At 40.2% G+C, this 7,890-nt stretch overlaps 2 long non-coding RNA genes across 2 annotated transcripts in view; one reads left to right on the top strand and one right to left on the bottom strand.

The window, feature by feature from the left end:
* The window catches only part of LOC309650283, a 490,920-nt gene that overhangs the window by 36,240 nt on the left and 446,790 nt on the right, over nt 1-7,890 (bottom strand). The window lies entirely within an intron of this gene.
* LOC309650296 lies at nt 3,933-6,477 on the top strand. The gene is made up of 2 exons (XR_014257510.1): nt 3,933-5,414; nt 5,528-6,477. It is a non-coding gene; the product is annotated as an uncharacterized lncRNA (long non-coding RNA).

The following is a 7,890-nucleotide window of genomic DNA, read 5'->3' as shown; positions in this document are numbered from 1 at the left end:
CATGAACCTATTTTCCAGGTCTATACAAAGGATGGCACTAGCTACATTTTCACACAGGGGATGCCTCCTGAACTGTATCATTAATTCTCGTTGCTTAATAACTAATACAAATTCAAGGTAGTATTATTAGCACAGGAAGATTTTCATCATTAATACATGTAATATATACAATATATTCATAGTATATGCACTGGATAACAGGTACCACACGAAACAGTGAGATGTGACCTTTCTCCATATGAAAGCTACAAAGTGGCTATAAAGTCTGGAGACAAAGGAACTATTATTCTATATATTATTGTCAATAGGCAAGTATGTTTTCAGACTTCATGGCCCCCTGTAATCATGTAAAGAGCCAAAATAAATGAATAAAAGTATCAATAAAATATGATCCCCCAATAAATTATTCAAATGTATATTAAACCCACATAATGATACGTATGAATTTGGTGCAAAAACTAGCTATGGTAGCAATCTGAGTTACTCAGAGGAGCTTCCTGAGAGAATCAAGATTTTTTAAGCTGGATTTAGTTGCGATGCATAGCCAAAAATATAGCCTTCCTGGACAGACAGCGTAAAGGAAAAACTGAGTAGTGACTTCCCATCTGAATAGAAAGCAAGAGTATATTGATTTAAATGGCCCTGCAAGAGAATGACTTAATTAGATGTGTGGAAGTAGGTTCACAGATAATTTGGATTCACACTGGCCTTAGGAAGGGTGTGGAATTGCTCCTCGCTGCACTGGCCCCCTTCACTGTGTTCCCACGTCACCTGTAAATGCTTAAGTGCCTCAGAACTTGGCAGTAATAACCAAAACCAACATCTATTCTCTACTTATTGGAAAATCTATCCAGAGCAGTCAAAAGGCTGTCTTAAAATTCCCATCAAATCCTATTGAGAGCATTATTAAAATGTTCTCTCTTTCTGAGAACACTGTGACATTTTGCAGATGCCTGATAAAGAAAGTGTCTAAGAAAATAAAATGATGTACCTGTGGTTACAAAGCAGGTTAAGAGTTGGCTAGGAAAGCCCCTCTCAGAAGAGGGGCTGTTTCCTGGAAGACCCTTCCTGATTGCTTTAACCTACTGAGGTAGAGGAGTGTTACCAGCAAGCACACTGGACTGCAAATCAGGCGACCACGGTCTACACTGCTGTGTGATTTGTGAACTCTCTTCTATTCTCTGAATCTCAGTTACTTTATTAGTGAAATGAGGAATATGGATTAGATAGTCCCTTACAGCAATAAAACCCTGTGACCATGACAAACAGTATCTCCAGATATCTGCTTTCATAAGGCAGCCTCTTTCCATTAAATCAACTGAAATATAAGTACAATAATACATGAATGGTTGCAATACAGGGTATATTAAGCAAATTTTGTCTCAGTCCCAGATAGACAATGCTGACATAAGAGATGCAAGACCACAGAGACAATAAAACAAATATTTTTTTAAATTAAACAACAGAATAGAAAATAACGTGCAGGTATTGTTTGTAAGCAAAATGTGAAATATATACCATGGATAACTGATGGAGATGCATAATTAGACAGAGAAATACCCTGTTTTCTAGTTTGTTCCTATGTTGAGTTTCACAGAGGAAAAGAGATTTCACAAGCAACTTACATTTAAAAAACAAAAGTGAAAGAAGCAGGACAACCCAGCTCGGCGAAGTCGTGGAATGATTTGACAGTGAATCAGAGGCGACTGACTGAAGGAAACGAAAGAAGCTGTCTATCTTTGGCTGCTCTTCATGAAGCAAGTTTTAAAATTAAATTTCCAAGCATCCTTGAAAAAGTACAATAAATGGGGGGAAAAATCATGGTTTCTTGGGAGAAACTAACAATCTTTTTCTGACTCTCTGGTAAAGAGCAGAAACTTTCCTCCCTAGTATAATATCTGCAATTGTGCAGGCAGTTGAAAAGACTACACGTGGGCAATTCAGTGAAACACAAGAGCAGCAGGCAACAGAGTTCAGGGAATCCAGAGCATAGCTGTCTTTGAAACAACACCTTACATTATTCCAAAGGCAGTCACTTCCAGGTTGCCAACAACTCAAATTATTTATAGTAGATTGATTTATACACTTAACCCAATGTGAGAGGAAATATGTCTAATTATATGCAAACATCTTTAATATTAGGGGTATTATACTTGGGAGACCTTCATTGCCAAAAACACGTTTTGCCAAATATGATTTAAGAAAGAGGAGGAGGCTACGTGTTTTCCATATCCGACCCTATAAAAGTACCCTTGGAATGAGTATGATTTGTCTCTCCTCATAAAGCTTCAAGGTAAGCGTGTGTGAGGACAGGGCGCTGTCTGAAGGGCCAGCAGGGACGCCTGGCTGCCCGCACGCATGCCACACACCCTGGCCCGCACTGCCCATGGCAGCCCTTCCAGGGAATTACCAACTTACTACGTGGCAATTTTAATTAGATGTTTTGGTGTTCCCAGTCATTTCCTGCTTCTCAATTCAGAATCCTTCATGCTATTATTGGGAATTGTTAGCATTTAATACGAAGAAATTTGCTCTTTTTCTTACAGTTCTGACCCACTTCAAGGTTGCATCTCTAAGGTAAGATACTGATTTTTCTCATTCCTCGCAGGGAGCAGGAAATCTGCAGTGGCTTGGAGAGAGGTCGGGGGCGGGGGGTAGGGGGGGTGGAGGTTATAAAATAAAAGCATTTCAATTTCATGGCTGTTCATGCTTCCCTTGAAAAACTCTGAGGGAGACTTTAGAAACTGGTTCTCATTAATTTATATCTTTTGCAATAAATGAAATGCTTTCTCAGAATCTTTAGGAGTTTTTAGGTACAATTTTTTCCATTTCCAGCATTGCAGTTTGTATTTTAAATAATTGAATTACAATATGCAATACAACATTTCACAGTGTTGCTGTTCATTTACAGAGAAAATGTATTGGGTTGGCCAAAAAGTTCGTTTGTGTTTTTTTCCGTAACATCTTAATGGAAAAGCCTGAACAAACTTTTTGGCCAAACCAATAAATTTCCTATACACAGCTTTTACTCACCACTGTATATAATATAAAAAACCTTGAGATGCTGTCTAAATGGATTAATAGAATGGATTGAATCCTTGCCTTGGAAAAGTGGCTGAAATCTGCATATTGTTTCACACTCTGTAAAATGGACATTTAAAAAAATATAATATGAAAAATGTGAGCATTTTTAGCAAGATGAAGGATTTTAATTGTGCTATCCAAATCACTGTAGTTTGAACAGAAAAATGTTGAGAAGATTACCCAAGTGCTTTTGAGTTTTCCTTGAAAAGATATCTTTTTAAACAGTATGGAGGTTCCTTAAAAAACTAAAAATAGAACTACCACATGACCCAGCAATCCCACTACTGGGCATATACCCTAAGAAAACCATAATTCAAAAAGAGATATGTACCACAATGTTCATTGCAGCACTATTTACAATAGCCAGGACAGGGAAGCAACCTAAGTGTCCATCGACAGATGAATGGATAAAGAAGATGTGGCACATACATACAATGAAATATTACTCAGCCATAAAAAGAAACGAAATTGAGTTATCTGTCATGAGGTGGATGGACCTAGAGTCTGTCACACAGAGTGAAGTAAGTCAGAAAGAGAAAAACAAATACCGTATGCTAACACATACATATGGAATCTAAAAAAAACAAAACAAAAAAACAATGGTTCTGAAGAACCTAGGGGCAGGACAGGAATAAAGACGCAGACGTAGAGAATGGACTTGAGGACACAGGGAGGAGGAAGGGTAAGCTGGGACGAAGTGAGAGAGAGGCATGGACATATATACACAACCTAACGTAAAATAGATAGCTGGTGGGAAGCAGCCGCATAGCACAGGGAGATCAGCTCGGTGCTTTGTGACCACCTAGAGGGGTGGGATAGGGAGGGTGGGAGGGAGGGAGATGCAAGAGGGAGGGGATATGGGGATATGTGTATATGTATAGCTGATTGACTTTGTTATACAGCAGAAACTAACACACCATTGTAAAGCAATTATACTCCAATAGAGATGTTCAAAAAAAAGATATCTTTATTATAAAATAGGTTATATATGATCATTATTCACAGGATTGACGAATGTTAAAGTGGCAGGAGATAGATCTTGAAAAGAAAAAGTTTTCTGAAAGTTTTATGAGAATACTAGTAATAAAGCAAGAAAACATAGGTAATAACATTTTATAATGCCTTTGAGAAATACTAAAGAGAGGTGAAGAAACTGAGTTTGTCAAAATTATGACACAGGAACAAGAGAAGTTGATGTAAAATAGGATATTTTTAACTGAACAATGCAAAACAAGGCTCCTCACATGTCTGCTTTCCTTTATTAGGTAGTCCTTGTAAATCCCAAATCTATAATGAAAAGGTTTTCACCAGGTACTAAATAGTTCCTATAACTTTAGCAACGTATTTCTATTGATGTTTTAATTTATAAAGCCAACTTTGGTCCTTCCCCACACCCAGCATGTGTTCTAAGAGATGTGAAGGGTGCCGTAGAAGGAAAACACTCCCTGTCTGCAAGGTGCTTATAATCCAACTGGAAGATAAGAACTACAAGTGAAAGAGCTGGAGAAATTCTGCAGTCATCTTAGCATGGTGTTCTGTATAAGCTGATGATAGGAGGCTTCTTAAGATTAATATGCAAATGAAACAGAGAAAGGAGCTACAACATCATATAGTAGATGAGCCAGAAACAACAGTCTCTTTCCAAATGCAAGAATAAGTATCTATCACCACTGGCACAGAACACAGAGACTGACATTTCACCTCCAGCCAAGCCACGGAGTTGACCATACCCAACAAGATGCTAGCGCTCAACTTGTCAAGGAATAATGTCGTGGGTTTTTTTTAACATGAATCGAATGGTCCAGTTGCTGGTTTTCTATAATGTCTTTCCTTCCTCTGCCAGGCACTGTCTTTGATTTGGCTGCCACCAATAAGCCACAGCCATGAGTTCGGACGCTGAGATGGCCATTTCTGGGGAGGCTGCTCCTCACCTCCGAATGCCTGAAAAGCAGCGCACGGAGGCCCAGAATAGGCCTTTTGATGCCAAGAACACAAACTACGTGGTAGACCCTAAGGAGTCCTATGTGAAAGCAACCCTGCAGAGTACAGAAGGAGGGAAGGTGACAGCCAAGACCGAAGCTGGGGATGTGAGTAAAACATCTGGAGGGGATTAGACTGGGCCCCATTGCCAGTTAGGGGAGCTGACACTCCTTTGTCAACCTGGCTTCTCTTACTTGACTTGACAGATAGTAACTGTGAAAGAAGACGAAGTCTTCCTCATGAACCCTCCCAAATTTGACAAGATGGAGGACATGGTCATGATGACCCACCTGCACGAGCCAGCAGTGCTGTACAACCTCAAAGAGCGTTACGCAGCCTGGATGATCTACGTGAGTTTGTTCTCACGGCCTCTGCTCATGCAGATGGTTAATATTTTGAAAAATAGTATGTTATGAAGGTCCCCGTGAAATAATTATATTCCTTTTTTTCCTTTACAGTGCAGTCCTACTCAGGCCTCTTCTGTGTCACCGTCAACCCCTACAAGTGGCTGCCAGTGTACAACCCAGAGGTGGTGGTTGCCTACAGAGGCAAAAAGCGCCAGGAGGCCCCACCCCACATCTTCCCCATGTCAGACAATGCCATCAGTTCATGCTGACTGTTGAGTGGCTTGACGGTTTTTCATACAAATTATTTCACCACCGATAATCACAAAATGGAGAAGTTAAAAAGACCTTTAGAAATACTAGTTGCACACAAGAGGTGACTAAAGCACAGAGAGGTACACGTTGTCAAGTGGGGATTAAAACTCAGTTCTCCTGATTCTACCTCCACGATTTTACCAGACTATGCTACTACTCCAACCCTAATAAGTTCGTTTACAGTCTCCTTGCTTAGACATACATGATTTTAGATATTTAAGTAACAAAAAAGGTTAAATTCACAGCTGAATAGTATCGTCTGAATAGAAATGAAAAATATATGCTCAATCATTTTAGTACCTAAGTTTCCTGTTGATTTTGAATTAGATACTTTAAGAAGTATTGTTACGTCTTTGAAGTCATCAGAACCCATTTCAGAGAAAATAGCCTCTCTCTGAATGAAAATGGTATTCGGGGACACTGCATTCAAAAGGAAGTTGTCACTGTCCCCCCTTAAAAGAACTTTATTCTGGGCTTCCCTGGTGGCGCAGTGGTTGAGAATCTGCCTGCCAATGCAGGGGACACGGGTTCGAGCCCTGGTCTGGGAAGATCCCACATGCTGCGAGGCAGCTAGGCCCGTGAGCCACAATTACTCAGCCTGCGCGTCTGGAGCCTGTGCTCCACAACAAGAGAGGCCGCGTTAGTGAGAGGCCCACGCACCGCGATGAAGAGTGGCCCCCGCTTGCCACAACTAGAGAAAGCCCTCGCACAGAAACGAAGACCCAACACAGCCATAAATAAATAAATAAACAAATACTTAAAAAAAAAAAAAAAGAACTTTATTCTGATTGAGGTACCCTCTCTTACCTGATCTTTCTTTGACCCCATAGCATGCTTTTGGGAGTCTGATCAGAATTAGGGTTGCAGTCTGGGACCTTGAGACAGAGATGTGTGTGTGTGTATGTGTGTGTGCACGCGCGTGTGTGTGTGCGTGCTTGTGTGTGTGTAATAATCCATTTAGAAACTAAATCTCAATCTTGGCCTGATTAACACTATTTGGAACTATGAAATACAGTCCAAATCCTTAGCATATTGTGCATTTTTCAGTTATATGCATTCATCAGCAAAGAGCAGGCCGCTGGAACCTACAGATGACAACTAGGGAACGTGTCTCTGGAAAGGATTGCTCTTTCTTTTAAACCAGAAGGACACACTTTCTGTGGGGCGTAAGGAGTCTAAAATACGACACATTTTAACGTTTCTCTTCCCCAACTTACGAGACATAATAACAACACCACGTGTAACTTTACAATAACATACAGAAAAACTCCACTGAATGTGACACTTACACTCAATGCCCTCAGCGTTTCCCTATAGAAAGTTTTGTTTGTGTAACTAGTAGATATGCTGACTGTCCACTGTCTTTCTTCTAGATGGAGAGAATCAGTCTATCTTAATCACGTATGTATTATTATTCTGAGACTTATTCCTATTTTATTTTCACTGGGAAAATCACAATCCAAAAGAAGAAATTAGTTCACGCCCCATACTAAAGCAATGGCATAATCAGCCTGGAACTAAATATTGCTATCACTTATTATAGGGCTCAGATTGCACCCAAATATAAAATAACAATGTCCCAAATTACATCGTTCGCTAGTCCAGTCTTAAAAGTTCCAGAGCTTTCCAGGGATTGGGAGATATAAAGCACCATGTCCACACACGGCCAGAGCCCAGTACTGGAGAGTGAGCACACACCTTCTGAAGTCTGGGCACTTTGCGGATGTTACCAGTGGGTCATTTCCAAGGCCTACTTGAGGACTGTCTATTCCTTCAAAGACCTAACTTGGGAATATCTTTAGTCTAAGGAAGCTGAAGAACACTTTAATGTTCTTCAGAGAGTTGCTTTGCTTCAGAGAGTTTCTTACTAATTGTTTCATTTACTACATAGTGCTTGAGGAGCTGCTTCTCGGACCCCTGAAGCCCGGCCTTAGCACCTAGAAGAGAGCCTGACACATTTTAAGCACTCAAGAAATAAGTGCTACATGATTAATGATCGACTGCCTCAGATGCTTATCAGTGCAAAGCAACAGAAATAATATGGGCTAAATGTGGCCTGAAGAGAAAGATCTAGGGCACTCTGACAAAGACATATAAAGACAGGCGCATAAGACAGTAAATGCTAATGGAGGAAGTAGTTTCCTTTGTCACAGAGCTTAATTTCTCA

This window comes from Balaenoptera physalus (assembly GCF_965194825.1).
Source record: "Balaenoptera physalus genome assembly, chromosome: 20".
In the NCBI taxonomy this organism is placed as follows: Eukaryota; Metazoa; Chordata; class Mammalia; order Artiodactyla; family Balaenopteridae; genus Balaenoptera; species Balaenoptera physalus.
Note: the sequence above shows the minus strand (reverse complement) of the source record. Positions and strands in the feature narration are given on the sequence as shown.